Genomic DNA, 15,101 nt, shown 5'->3' on the forward strand with positions numbered 1-15,101 from the left:
CCGTGCTCCTTGCTGCCCCCCCCCCCGTGCTCCTTGCTGCCCCCCCCCCGTGCTCCTTGCTGCCCCCCCCCCCGTGCTCCTTGCTGCCCCCCCCCGTGCTCCTTGCTGCCCCCCCCGTGCTCCTTGCTGCCCCTCGTGCTCCTCGCTGCCTCCCCGTGCGCTCCCCATCCCCCCCCTTGCTCTCCAGCCCCCCCCCCTGTTGCTCTCCAGCCCCCCCCCCTGTGCTCTCCAGCCCCCCCCCCCTTGTGCTCTCCAGCCCCCCCCCCTTGTGCTCTCCAGCCCCCCCCCCTTGTGCTCTCCAGCCCCCCCCTGTGCTCTCCAGCCCCCCCCCCTTGTGCTCTCCAGCCCCCCCTTGTGCTACTTTCTGCCCCCTAGTGCCCCCCGCTGCCGCCCCGTGCCCCCCCGTGCTCCTCGTTGCCCCCCCCCGTGCTCCTCGTTGCCCCCCCCCCGTGCTCCTCGTTGCCCCCCCCCGTGCTCCTCGTTGCCCCCCCCCCCCGTGCTCCTCGTTGCCCCCCCCCCCCCCGTGCTCCTCGTTGCCCCCCCCCCCGTGCTCCTCGTTGCCCCCCCCCCCCCCCGTGCTCCTCGTTGCCCCCCCCCCCCGTGCTCCTCGTTGCCCCCCCCCGTGCTCCTCGTTGCCCCCCCGTGCTCCTCGCTGCCCCTCCCCCTTGCTCTCCTGCCCCCCTTGCTCTCCTGCCCCCCTTGCTCTCCTGCCCCCCGTGCTCCTTGCTGCCCCCCGTGCTCCTTGCTGCCCCTCCCCCCCGTGCTCTCCTGCCCCCCTTGTGCTCCTCGCTGCCTCCCGTGCTCCTCGCTGCCCCCCCCGTGCGCTCCCCTTTCCCCCCCGTTGCTCTCCAGCCCCCCCCCCGTTGCTCTCCAGCCCCCCCCCTGTTGCTCTCCAGCCCCCCCCCCTTGTGCTAGTTTCTGCCCCCTAGTGCCCCCCGCTGCCCCCCCCCCCCGTGCTCCTCTTTGCCCCCCCCCGTGCTCCTCTTTGCCCCCCCCCCCCCGTGCTCCTCTTTGCCCCCCCCCCCCGTGCTCCTCTTTGCCCCCCCCCCGTGCTCCTCTTTGCCCCCCCCCCCGTGCTCCTCGTTGCCCCCCCCCTGCTCCTCGTTGCCCCCCCGTGCTCCTCGTTACCCCCCCCCCCCGTGCTCCTCGTTGCCCCCCCGTGCTCCTCGCTGCCCCCCCCTTGTGCTCCTTGCTGCCCCCCCCTTGTGCTCCTTGCTGCCCCCCCCTTGTGCTCCTTGCTGCCCCCCCCTTGTGCTCCTTGCTGCCCCCCCCTTGTGCTCCTTGCTGCCCCCCCCTTGTGCTCCTTGCTGCCCCCCCTTGTGCTCCTTGCTGCCCCCCCCTTGTGCTCCTTGCTACCCCCCACCCCTCCTTGCTGCCCCCCCCCGTGCTCCTTGCTGCCCCCCCCCGTGCTCCTTGCTGCCCCCCCCCCCCCGTGCTCCTTGCTGCCCCCCCCCCCCCGTGCTCCTTGCTGCCCCCCCCCCGTGCTCCTTGCTGCCCCCCCCCCCGTGCTCCTTGCTGCCCCCCCCCCCCCCCGTGCTCCTTGCTGCCCCCCCCCCCCCGTGCTCCTTGCTCCCCCCCCCCCCCCGTGCTCCTTGCTGCCCCCCCCGTGCTCCTTGCTGCCCCCCCCCGTGCTCCTCGCTGCCCCCCGTGCGCTCCCCATCCCCCCCGTTGCTCTCCAGCCCCCCCCCCGTTGCTCTCCAGCCCCCCCCCCCTTGTGCTCTCCAGCCCCCCCCCCCTTGTGCTCTCCAGCCCCCCCCCCTTGTGCTCTCCAGCCCCCCCCCCTTGTGCTACTTTCTGCCCCCTAGTGCCCCCCGCTGCCGCCCCATGCCCCCCCCCCTTGTGCTCTCCAGCCCCCCCCTTGTGCTACTTTCTGCCCCCTAGTGCCCCCTGCTGCCGCCCCGTGCCCCCCCGTGCTCCTCGTTGCCCCCCCCCCCCCCGTGCTCCTCGTTGCCCCCCCCCCCCCGTGCTCCTCGTTGCCCCCCCCCCCCGTGCTCCTCGTTGCCCCCCCCCCGTGCTCCTCGTTGCCCCCCCCCGTGCTCCTCGTTGCCCCCCCCGTGCTCCTCGTTGCCCCCCCCCCGTGCTCCTCGTTGCCCCCCCCCCCGTGCTCCTCGTTGCCCCCCCCCCGTGCTCCTCGTTGCCCCCCCCCCCCGTGCTCCTCGTTGCCCCCCCCCCCGTGCTCCTCGTTGCCCCCCCCCCGTGCTCCTCGTTGCCCCCCCCGTGCTCCTCGTTGCCCCCCCCGTGCTCCTCGTTGCCCCCCCCCCCGTGCTCCTCGTTGCCCCCCCCCCGTGCTCCTCGCTGCCCCTCGAGCTCCTCGCTGCCCCCCGTGCGCTCCCCATCCCCCCGTTGCTCTCCAGCCCCCCCTTGTGCTCTCGAGCCCCCCCCCCCTTGTGCTACTTTCTGCCCCCTAGTGCCCCCCACCCCGTGCTCCTCGTTGCCCCCCACCCCGTGCTCCTTGCTGCCCCCCCGTGCTCCTTGCTACCCCCCACCCCGTGCTCCTTGCTCCCCCCCGTTCTCCTTGCTGCCCCCCCCCGTGCTCCTTGCTGCCCCCCCCCCCCCCGTGCTCCTTGCTGCCCCCCCCCCGTGCTCCTTGCTGCCCCCCCCCCGTGCTCCTTGCTGCCCCCCCCCCCCCCGTGCTCCTTGCTGCCCCCCCCCCCCCGTGCTCCTTGCTGCCCCCCCCCCCCGTGCTCCTTGCTGCCCCCCCCCCCCCGTGCTCCTTGCTGCCCCCCCCCCCGTGCTCCTTGCTGCCCCCCCCGTGCTCCTTGCTGCCCCCCCCCGTGCTCCTCGCTGCCCCCCCGTGCGCTCCCCATCCCCCCCGTTGCTCTCCAGCCCCCCCCCCCCCCCGTTGCTCTCCAGCCCCCCCCCCCCTTGTGCTCTCCAGCCCCCCCCCCCCTTGTGCTCTCCAGCCCCCCCCCCCTTGTGCTCTCCAGCCCCCCCCCCCTTGTGCTACTTTCTGCCCCCTAGTGCCCCCCGCTGCCGCCCCATGCCCCCCCCCCTTGTGCTCTCCAGCCCCCCCCTTGTGCTACTTTCTGCCCCCTAGTGCCCCCTGCTGCCGCCCCGTGCCCCCCCGTGCTCCTCGTTGCCCCCCCCCCCGTGCTCCTCGTTGCCCCCCCCCCGTGCTCCTCGTTGCCCCCCCCCCCGTGCTCCTCGTTGCCCCCCCCCCCGTGCTCCTCGTTGCCCCCCCCCGTGCTCCTCGTTGCCCCCCCCCCGTGCTCCTCGTTGCCCCCCCCCCGTGCTCCTCGTTGCCCCCCCCCCGTGCTCCTCGTTGCCCCCCCCCGTGCTCCTCGTTGCCCCCCCCCGTGCTCCTCGTTGCCCCCCCCCGTGCTCCTCGTTGCCCCCCCCCGTGCTCCTCGTTGCCCCCCCCCGTGCTCCTCGTTGCCGCCCCCCCCCGTGCTCCCTCGTTGCCGCCCCCCCCCGTGCTCCTCGTTGCCCCCCCCCGTGCTCCTCGTTGCCCCCCCCCCCCCGTGCTCCTCGTTGCCCCCCCCCCGTGCTCCTCGCTGCCCCTCGAGCTCCTCGCTGCCCCCCCCGTGCGCTCCCCATCCCCCCCGTTGCTCTCCAGCCCCCCCTTGTGCTCTCGAGCCCCCCCCCTTGTGCTACTTTCTGCCCCCTAGTGCCCCCCACCCCGTGCTCCTCGTTGCCCCCCACCCCGTGCTCCTTGCTGCCCCCCCGTGCTCCTTGCTGCCCCCCCGTGCTCCTTGCTGCCCCCCCCCGTGCTCCTTGCTGCCCCCCCGTGCTCCTTGCTGCCCCCCCGTGCTCCTTGCTGCCCCCCCGTGCTCCTTGCTGCCCCCCCGTGCTCCTTGCTCTCCTGCCCCCCGTGCTCCTTGCTGCCCCCCCCCCCGTGCTCCTTGCTGCCCCCCCCCCGTGCTCCTTGCTGCCCCCCCCCCCCGTGCTCCTTGCTGCCCCCCCCCCGTGCTCCTTGCTGCCCCCCCCCCCGTGCTCCTTGCTGCCCCCCCCCCGTGCTCCTTGCTGCCCCCCCCCGTGCTCCTTGCTGCCCCCCCCGTGCTCCTTGCTGCCCCTCGTGCTCCTCGCTGCCTCCCCGTGCGCTCCCCATCCCCCCCCTTGCTCTCCAGCCCCCCCCCCTGTTGCTCTCCAGCCCCCCCCCCTGTGCTCTCCAGCCCCCCCCCCTTGTGCTCTCCAGCCCCCCCCCCCTTGTGCTCTCCAGCCCCCCCCCTTGTGCTCTCCAGCCCCCCCCTGTGCTCTCCAGCCCCCCCCCTTGTGCTCTCCAGCCCCCCCTTGTGCTACTTTCTGCCCCCTAGTGCCCCCCGCTGCCGCCCCGTGCCCCCCCGTGCTCCTCGTTGCCCCCCCCCGTGCTCCTCGTTGCCCCCCCCCCCCGTGCTCCTCGTTGCCCCCCCCCCGTGCTCCTCGTTGCCCCCCCCCCCGTGCTCCTCGTTGCCCCCCCCCCGTGCTCCTCGTTGCCCCCCCCCCGTGCTCCTCGTTGCCCCCCCCCCCCCCCCCGTGCTCCTCGTTGCCCCCCCCCCCCGTGCTCCTCGTTGCCCCCCCGTGCTCCTCGTTGCCCCCCGTGCTCCTCGCTGCCCCTCCCCCTTGCTCTCCTGCCCCCCTTGCTCTCCTGCCCCCCTTGCTCTCCTGCCCCCCGTGCTCCTTGCTGCCCCCCCGTGCTCCTTGCTGCCCCTCCCCCCCGTGCTCTCCTGCCCCCCTTGTGCTCCTCGCTGCCTCCCGTGCTCCTCGCTGCCCCCCCCGTGCGCTCCCCTTTCCCCCCCGTTGCTCTCCAGCCCCCCCCCCGTTGCTCTCCAGCCCCCCCCCCTGTTGCTCTCCAGCCCCCCCCCCTTGTGCTAGTTTCTGCCCCCTAGTGCCCCCCGCTGCCCCCCCCCCCGTGCTCCTCTTTGCCCCCCCCCGTGCTCCTCTTTGCCCCCCCCCCCCGTGCTCCTCTTTGCCCCCCCCCCCCGTGCTCCTCTTTGCCCCCCCCCCGTGCTCCTCTTTGCCCCCCCCCCCGTGCTCCTCGTTGCCCCCCCCCTGCTCCTCGTTGCCCCCCCGTGCTCCTCGTTACCCCCCCCCCCCCCCCCGTGCTCCTCGTTGCCCCCCCGTGCTCCTCGCTGCCCCTCCCCCCTTGCTCTCCTGCCCCCCTTGCTCTCCTGCCCCCCTTGCTCTCCTGCCCCCCTTGCTCTCCTGCCCCCCTTGCTCTCCTGCCCCCCGTGCTCCTTGCTGCCCCCCCGTGCTCCTTGCTGCCCCTCCCCCCCGTGCTCTCCTGCCCCCCTTGTGCTCCTCGCTGCCTCCCGTGCTCCTCGCTGCCCCCCCCGTGCGCTCCCCAGCCCCCCCCCCCTGTTGCTCTCCAGCCCCCCCCCTGTTGCTCTCCAGCCCCCCCCCCTTGTGCTAGTTTCTGCCCCCTAGTGCCCCCCCCGTGCTCCTCTTTGCCCCCCCCCCGTGCTCCTCTTTGCCCCCCCCCGTGCTCCTCTTTGCCCCCCCCCGTGCTCCTCTTTGCCCCCCCCCGTGCTCCTCTTTGCCCCCCCCGTGCTCCTCTTTGCCCCCCCCGTGCTCCTCGTTGCCCCCCCCCCCCCCGTGCTCCTCGTTGCCCCCCCCCCGTGCTCCTCGTTGCCCCCCCCCCCCCCCGTGCTCCTCGTTGCCCCCCCCCGTGCTCCTCGTTGCCCCCCCGTTGCTCTCCACCCCCCCGGTGCTGCCTGCCTCCCCTTCCCCTGTGCTGCAGAGGGCGTGCTGTCAGGATCCAGGTCTGAACCTGCCACCCGTGCAGTGTTTTTGGCGATGTCTGTTGTCCATGGCCCATCGGCATTGTCTTTTGCCCCTGCCCTGAGTATACCAGAGTGCTCTCTTGAACGATCTCGCCGTGAACCGTGTTTCTATTGAACCCATTCCCCCTCTCGTGAACTTCCTATTTCTGCCGTGTCTCAGCACTTGCCATCGTCCGCATGCCATACCTCGCTATTTTTACTCCCCCCCCCCCCCCCCCCGTGCCTCCTGTAGCTTTGCTACCTACCACCCATTACTTAACCTTGACTTGTTTCTTGACTATGCTTCTGCTTTATCCCAACCACTTATGACTGACCTTTGGTTCATTTTGCAGACCGAGCATCTGCTCGATCCCTACCTGCTAGATCTGCTTCCCGGACCCCTGCTTGCTCTCCTCTCTGTGCATGGCATCCCCGAGGGCTGTGACCTGGTGCTTACCTGCAGCAAAACCCAGCAACTACCGCCAGGAGCTCTGGTTTAACACCGGTTGGCACGTAGGCTCTTCACCTAGCATGAGCCCACGTCACCTTCCGGCTTCTGTACTTCCCTAGGTGGTCGGTGGGAGCCTCTCTACTGCCATAGCTCCTAAGTTCTGAGCCCGATGCCAGACCTTGAGACGCCAATCCGAGGCGCTATTTATCAATGCCGGGGGTTACTATGAATGCAGCACTTGGGTTTATTTTACTACTGCTACTACTTTCTTTTCACTTTGCCTTTTGGTAACACATACTAATGTCTTGACTTATTTACATCGTACTATACAGCCACACGAGCAGAATGGGCTTAAAATTAGACCGTGACATCTATTTAACTTACATTGAGGTAACGTGATACTTGGCGTGTCGTAACTCCTTTTTTGTATTTTTTTTCTTTTTTTTTTCTTTTTCTTTCAGGCAAGTTAAAGACGTTAGTAGGATAACCAAGGACTGCATACAAGCTGTTGGTAGTTTTGTGAATTTTCCAGAGAAGGTGAAAGGGGTTGTGGTCCATACACAGCAACGTGCACGCAAGAAAGCTGTGAGTATCCAATCTATGTGATTTAGTTCAAGTAGGTTAGCGTAAGGTAACTTCCTCTGCCTTTTATGGACAAGCACTGCTCTTCTGGACCGTAGGGTTACAGCACCACTTTTGAGAGGGGGACACTAGGCGCGGGCGTGCGCACGCACGCACGCACGCACGCACACACTAAAAAGAACACAGCGCCACCTATGGGCAGTCCTAGCCGGTAGCAAACCGCCTCTCTGCCGCAGGCAACTCAGTTCCACTACCCTGCTGGTTGTGGAACCTTTGGTGCCAAAGCTTGATTTATTTTTCTCTCTCTTTTCATCTCTTTCCTGGGATTTTTGCCTGCAGAGATTTTCAATCGACAGCTGGGCAACAGCCTGGATGGATGATGTACATCCTGTGGTCACCCCAGACCGGCCATCGAGCCCACGTAGTCTTTTAGCTGTGCGCCGGGTATGTTGCGATAGCCCCATCCTATACCGGTGAGTCCGGCGTGTTAAAATGTCTAGCGAGGATGCAAGGGACCAGGCCAGTTATCTTCCTTGTCACTGCGTTTGCCCGGCCGACAGAGCCCTTGTGTCGTGGTGAGGGAGAATCTTTCTCCTTAATTGCACCCGCTACCTCCGTCGTATCGGTATGTATATTGCTCCCCCTTGGCTGCTTGCGTGTACTCCCCGGGTTGTTCTGCTCTCTGCAAGGCTCCCCTTCTCCCTCTGGCCAATGGCTGTTTGCGCCTGTGCCCTCCCTCTTTTCCCCATCTGCCCATCTTGAGCGGTCATCGGGTTTCATGTGCATCTCCCCCCTGAAAATGAGTGGGCTTTGCGGCCTTTCGGGAACACCAATTTATTATTACTGCTGCTCCTCAAATCAATGGAAAGGAGCTTCCGGCCATGCTTTTTTAAGGTGTGCGTGCGTGCGCGTATACTCTGGAGGTGGATGTTTGAGGCTGATGCGTTTCCTTTGTCCAGCGTCCTCCCCTTACCGCCATTGACAAAATGGTGTACGTAGCAAACCGCACCCCACATCAGGACAATGTGCTTTTTGCCCTTCCTCTGCTTCTCCCCCCCCCCCCATCCTTAATTACGGTCGAGTTAGGCTTGCGCTTTGCGGGCATAGCTATTACAGCAGACTCGCTCTCCCAACCTGCCATGTCCCACTCCAACAGCATGGCTAGATATGTGTGTGTGTGTGTGTATATGTACAGAACACGATATATATATATATATAGTGTGTGTGTGTTTCTTGAATAATATTTCTTGTACATGCAGTATATTTACTGGTTCCTGGAGGGAGGAGGGGTTTGCATAGATATGGGTGGCAACTTCCTCTAACACTGCCGTTGCCATGGAAACCTGACCTGAAACTTATTTCACTGCTTGTGCAGCATTGAGCATGTGCGAGATCTGCAAGGCTGAAATCCAGGAAGAAATACAGTCTGGCTTCAGATGCCCACACCTAAGATGGCCACAGTCTGCTGCTAGTTTATAAACTTTCAAAATGCTGTAAAAACCTAACAAAACGGACCTTGCGATGCCGAAAAGGCGTTCGATCGGGTGAACTGGATGTTTCTCCAGGCCTCCCTGCAGCAAATAGGTTTGGGTCCACGAATGCTCGCCAAAATTATGGCTCTTTACAAGAATCCATCTGCCAGGGTCCTGGCTAACGGGGAAACGTCGGAGGCTTTTGGGATCCGGAACGGCACCAGACAGGGGTGCCCCCTATCGCCTCTTTTGTTTGCGATTACTGTCGAACATTTGGCTCAAGCCATCAGAAATAATCATTCTATTCATGGGATCGACACCCCTTCGGCTCCCCGTAAGCTATCTCTCTACGCAGATGATTTACTATTGTATGTTACTCGACCCCGTCTTAGCCTCCCTGCCATACTCGAGGAGCTTGATCGGTTTGGAGCTTATAGTAATTTCAAACTGAATCTGCACAAAACGGAAGCTTTAAATGTATCTTTACCACCGGCTGACCTAAAATTTGTTCAGCAACGCTTCTCCTTTAAGTGGCAATCTCGGTCGATCAAATATCTCGGTACGGAAATCCCTGCTAACTTTCATGACGTGTACGCTCTCAACTTTAGCCCTTTGTTGACTTCCATTAAGCGCTCTCTTGAGAATTGGCACACTCTCAAGCTATCATGGTGGGGGAGGATGAGTGTCATTAAAATGGATGTCCTTCCGAGGGCGTTATATCTGTTCCAGACTCTTCCCATCCTTCTACCGACTTCCTTTTTTTTTAGCTTTGTGAGCCATAGTGGGCAGGTTTGTGTGGCAACACCACCCCTCTAGACTTAAACATAAGGTTTTAAATGCCCCCAAACTCAGAGGGGGAGCAGGCCTCCCTGATTTCCGACTGTACCACACATCCGCGATACTATCCCGACTCTTGGACTGGTTCCCGAGACCTCGCATTAAACCCTCCACCTTAATTGAACAAGACATGGTCCCGGTGGACCTACGGGCCCTAATGTGGGGGCATCATGCCGGGTTCCGGATGATGCAGGGGATCTCCCCTCTGACAAGGGCGGCTCTCACATTGTGGTATGTTAAGGCTGTCACTTATGCTCTGTCCACAGATCCTGGTCCGTTAACACCCCTATTCGACAATCCGGTCCTCCCAGCCCTTGCTGCTAAGCAACATTGTGGGAACTATACCCGTGAACATTGGCCCACAGCCAATCAATTTGTTCATCCTACTACTGGTCAGTTCCGCCCCCCTCCACATCCCCAGTCCAATGTAAAGACTGACTGGCTCACTACTATCTCGCTGACCCAGATTTGCAGAGATCTCCATCTCTCCGGTAATACACATAGACCGCTCACACCATTTGAGGATCTCTGCAGTCTGGCTCAAACCCCAAGACATACCCTATCGTTCATCTATAAAGATGTCCAAACCCGATTGTATGCTACTCTCCCTGCATTCACAGACAACTGGTCCAGAGACCTGCACTTGGAGATCTCCCCCGCACAGTGGTCTACCTCCTTTACCCATACGCATCAATCCTCCAGGTCAGGATTTACACAGGAGAAGAATTATAAACTACTTTCGAGGTGGTACAGGGTCCCGGTCTCAGTACACAGGATGTTTCCGTCAACCACTGATGTTGGCGCTGTCACGGAGCACAGGGATCATACGTTCATATTTGGTGGGAGTGTGATAGAATACGCCCTTTTTGGGGTAAGATTTTTGCGATTTATAATGACATGTATCAGACCTCTTTGCCTCCATCGCCTCTGTCTGCACTTTTATCCATTCTCCCTGGGTCGATACGGTCGCAGAAACGCAGTCTCCTGAACTTTTTTCTCTCTCAGCGGCTCATCATGCCATCTCCCTATACTGGAAAAAGGACTCCACCCCCCCTGTTTCAGCGTGGGTGGATATCCTTAATGACACTATGCTCATGGAGGAATTGGCGAAGGCGGATGACGCTTATGAAAGGTTTACCATGTTGTGGTCCATCTGGCGACACCACTCGCAGACGGAATTATTCCTAAACAACCTTACATTCTCATGAGCAGGCTGCCTGCCGTGATCGGATGGAGGAGGGTGTCGTTATTTTGACCATCGGTGGCCTAGCGGCCAAACCTTAACTGATTACCGCTAACTTTTGTGCTAAACATTTCTGATGTGAAGTGAGTGCATAACAATAATGCGTAATTTGTACATGTTTGTTTCTATTAATGCGGATGCTGTGCTGCCCCCTGTTCTTCCCCACCCTACTCTTCTCTCTTTCTACTCTTAATGGCTTTCTATGCCTCCCCCCTTGCCCCTTCTCTCCTTTTCCCTGATGTACCCGCTTCTTCTGCTTCCCCCCCCCCTTTTTTTTTCTTCATCCTGTTTATAATGCTGTGCCTTATTTGATGTCAAGGCGACGTATATGATGCAATTGCCTGTTTACAAATCTGTTATTTTTTCCTGTCTGGCACACAATAAAAATATATTCAACCTTAACAAAACGGACCTTAGTTTACAGACCAACTTTACTGAATACATTAAGCTTGTGTATTATAGGGGTATTTTTATTTAAAAAGTGTAATTTTGGCCTGAGCACCACTTTAACCACTTGCTTACTGGGCACTTAAAGCGGAGGTCCACCCTAAAGTGGACCTCCGCTCATCGGAACCCTCCCCCCCTCCGGCGCCACAATTGGCACCTTTCGGGGGGGAGGGGGGTGCAGATACCTGTACAGTACAGGTATTCTGCACCCACTTCCGGGATAGCTCTCTGCAGAAAGGGGCGTAGGTTACGCCCCTTTCCGCAAGTGCCCGCCCCTTTCCGCAAGTGCCCCGCTGCCTGCTGGGAAACACACAGATCCCAGAGGCAGCGGGGACCATCCTTATTGCGCAGCGCGATTCGCGCATGCGCAGTAGGGAACCGGGAAATGAAGCCGAAAGGCTCCATTTCCTGATTCCCATACCCAAGATGGCGGCGGCAGCACCCGACAAGACGATCTAGAGATCGGCTTCGAGTGCCGACATCGCGGGCGCGCTGGGCAGGTAAGTGTCCTTATTTTAAAAGTCAGCAGCTGCAGTATTTGTAGCTGCTGGCTTTTAACAAAAAAAAATAAAACGCGGAGTCCCGGCGGACTCCCGCTTTAAACCCCCCTCCTGCCCAGACCAATTTTCAGCTTTCAGCGCTGATGCACTTTGAATGACAATTGCGCGGTCATACAACACCGTACCCAAATGGAATTTTTATAATTTTTTTCCCACAAATAGAGCTTTCTTTTGGTGGTATTTAATTACAGCTGGGAGTTTTATTTTTTGCTAAACAAACAAAAAAAGATGCAAAAAAATAAAAAAATCATGTTTAATAGTGTTATAAAATTTTGCAAACAGGTCATTTTACTCCTTCATTGAAGTGCACTGATGAGGCGGCACTGGTGGGACTGATAGGCATAGTTAAGGCGACACTAATAGGCACAGATAAAGTGGCACCGATAGGCACAGATAAAGTGGCACCGATAGGCACAGATAAAGTGGCACCGATAGGCACAGATAAAGTGGCACCGATAGGCACAGATAAAGTGGCACCGATAGGCACAGATAAAGTGGCACCGATAGGCACAGATAAAGTGGCACCGATAGGCACAGATAAAGTGGCACCGATAGGCACAGATAAAGTGGCACCGATAGGCACAGATAAGGCAGTACTGAGGGGCACAGATAAGGCGGCACTGATGGGCAAAGATGGGCACAGATAAGATGGCACGGATGGTTGGCACTAATAGGTACCACTGATAGATGGGACTGATGGGCACTGATAGGTGGCACTGATAGGTGGCATTGCTGGGCACTGATGTGCAGCACTGATGGGCACTGGTAGATGACACTGATGGGCACGGATATGTGGCACTGGGGTGCAGCACCGTTGTTGAGGCAGATTGTGGGCACTGATGTGTGGCACGGTGGGTACTGATGTGTGGCACTGTGGGCACTGCTGGGTGGCACTATGGGCACTGCTGGGTGGCACTGATGGAGGGCCCCTTTTTTATTAGAGGTGGCACTGGCAGGGGGCAGGTGGGTACTGGTAAGCTGGCCGTGTTCGGGACTAATGTCCCGATCATGGCCACCGGTGATCGGCTCTTTTTTTTTTCTCTTCGCGCTGTCAGCGCGAGGAAGAAAAATAGCCGATTACCGGCTCCGTTGTATCACATGATCAGCTGTCATTGGCTGACAGCTGATCACGTGGTAAGGGGTCGGGATCGACCCCTTGCTCGGATCCGTGATCAGGCGAGTCTTGTAGACTCGCCGATCACAGAGCGCGCCGCGTGCGCCCCTCAGGCTGCTCGTGCAGGGGACGACGTCAATAGACGTCGTCCCAGCAAAGGAGGTCCACGCTGTAGCCGTCATTTGGCTATAGTGCGGGTCTCTACTGGTTAAACTGAGCCGCAGATCTAAACCATTCTGCAGAAACTCCAAAACTACTGAGGTGGATGGAGTGGTGGGGTCCCACTGCTTACTTTCTGCAAATGTTTTAAATGTATTCCATATTTTAGAATAGATAAAGTTCGTGGAAGGTTTCCTAGCCTTTAGGAGAGTAGAAATCACCCCCACTGAGAATCCTAATGACTGGAAATTCTGCCGCTCAAGATCCAAAGATGTAGATTCAGTTTGTGAGGAGCTGGGTGCACCAATTTCCCCTGTGAGAGAAGCTGCGGGAACACTGGGATCTTGAACGGCGTGGCATACGCTGAGGTTTACTGCCCAAGAGAACCACGGCCTCTTCGGCCAGTACGGCAGAATAGCTATCACTCTGACTGGCTCCATTGATAATCTGATTAAAAACTTTGCGATCAAGGGTCTGGGGGGAAACGCATATGCGTTTCCCCCCAGGTAACATTGGAAGGCAAGCCGCCATGGTCCCGATTAAACTCAAGCAATTTGAGGCTGACAGGTGGGAGAGAGATCTGACGTGGACCATCTTCTGAACAATCGCCTTCACCTTCTGGGGAGGGAGGCGCACTGTACCAGCCTTGGTGCTGAATAGAGCACCCAGGTAAATCATCACCCGAGTAGGGGTTAGGAGGCTCTCTGTATTTACTTACCATCCAAACTCTCTCAGAGTCCTCAGAAGAATCTCCTTGTGGTCCCGTAGCTGGGCTTGATCGGACGCTAGCAGTAGAATGTCATCCAAAAAGTGAAAGACTCGAAGGTGCCAGGGCTGAAATTGCATAGGCCAAAAGGCAGGCATTGAAACTGGAGATGTGTTGAGCCTATTGCCACTCTCAAAAATCTTTGGAACGCTGGTAACACGGGAACATGGAAATAAGCATCTTGCGAGTCTACCTATACCATCCAGTCTCCTGGTTGGACCATCTGGATGATCGTCTGCAAGGATTCCATCTTGAACGAGTCGAGCTGTATGAAACGATTTAACCTCTTCAGATCCACCACTGGTCTCCACTCTCCACTCTTCTTGGGGATGAGGAAGAGAGGAGAATAGAATGCCATGAATCTCTCGGAGGGAGGGACCGGTAAAACTGCCTGTTGTACTACAAGAAGGTGAAGATATTTCTGCAGAGCTTCCGCTTTCTTTTTTTTTTCTTTTTTTTTTAAACTTTCTTTATTCATATCACATGAGTCCAGAGGGGTGGAACAACAATTACGGGGAGCAAAGACATTCATTTCTCACATAAATATATCTTATATCCTATAGAGCATAATCCATTTTCCTCTTCTTTTATATAAATAAAACCAAATTATTTCATTTACACATTACATATTCCAATTTATATATATTATCTATCTATTCCATTCTTATCCATTATAATTCTTATTTCCCCCAGTTATAACTCCCCCAGACGTCCCTCATCTTTTATCTATTTTCCCGTTGCCCAACTAACGGAAAGGAAAAGAAAAAAAAAATAAATAAATATATATATATATATATATATATATATATATATAAAAAAAAAATAAGAAATTATTATTATTATTGTTTACCCCCATCCCCCCCCTCCCTCCTCCCTCCTCCTCTCCCTCTCCTCTCCCTCTCCTCTATCCCCTCACCCCCCCACAAGAGACAAGTACTTCCCAGCCCCCATAGGGGGGTTCAAACGCATTCAAGTACGTGCGGACTCACTCCTCTGCTATGTTCCCCATAAGATTCTTCCCTTCCTCAGAATTCATAAAAGAGTTCCAAGATCTCCAAGTTTCATTATATTGATCCTTTCTATCTTGGGCAGAGAGAATTAAGTCCTCTATGGCACCTACATTTCTTACTCTATTTAGCCACATTGCAATTGAAGGTGGTCTGGGGTCTTTCCATCTGAGTGCAATGCCTACCTTAGCTGCATTAACTAGATGGCATATCACCGATTTCCTATATGTTTGTAAAGGTATTTCTGTACAGTGAAGCAAAAAAAAGGCCGGATCTTCTGGGATCTGGTATGATGTAAATTTTTGAGAGATCTTTTGTACTTCTAGCCAATATTGTCTTATCTTAGGGCATTGCCAAAATATATGCATCAAAGTCCCCCGTTCCTTTTTACACCGCCAACAACAGTCAGAAGCCTCTGGAAAGAACTTACAGAGTTTTGACGGGGTATAATACCACTGCGTCAATATCTTATAATTAGATTCCTGAGTCCGCGAACAGATCGATGAGTTCAATGCCAGATATATAATCTTCTGCCGTTGTGTGGGTGAAAAAGTCTTTCCCAGGTCTTTCTCCCATTTCTCAATTCCAGGCATTTTAAAACCTTCTGGAGGGGCATTCAGCAATTCATATATCTTAGAGATTACCCGTGAAAGGGGCTCTTTCTCCTCAAAATATATCTCAAACTTTGTCAGTTGTCTTTGATAGTTCGTCGCCGGTCCTAGTGTTTGAAGAAAATGTCGCAACTGTAATGCCTCCCAAAAATGTATTTCATATCGACCTCCTTG

Source organism: Lithobates pipiens, unplaced genomic scaffold (genome assembly GCF_037356315.1).
Source record: "Lithobates pipiens isolate NorthernLeopardFrog02 unplaced genomic scaffold, aLitPip1_a1.2 Scaffold_67, whole genome shotgun sequence".
Classification (NCBI taxonomy): Eukaryota; Metazoa; Chordata; class Amphibia; order Anura; family Ranidae; genus Lithobates; species Lithobates pipiens.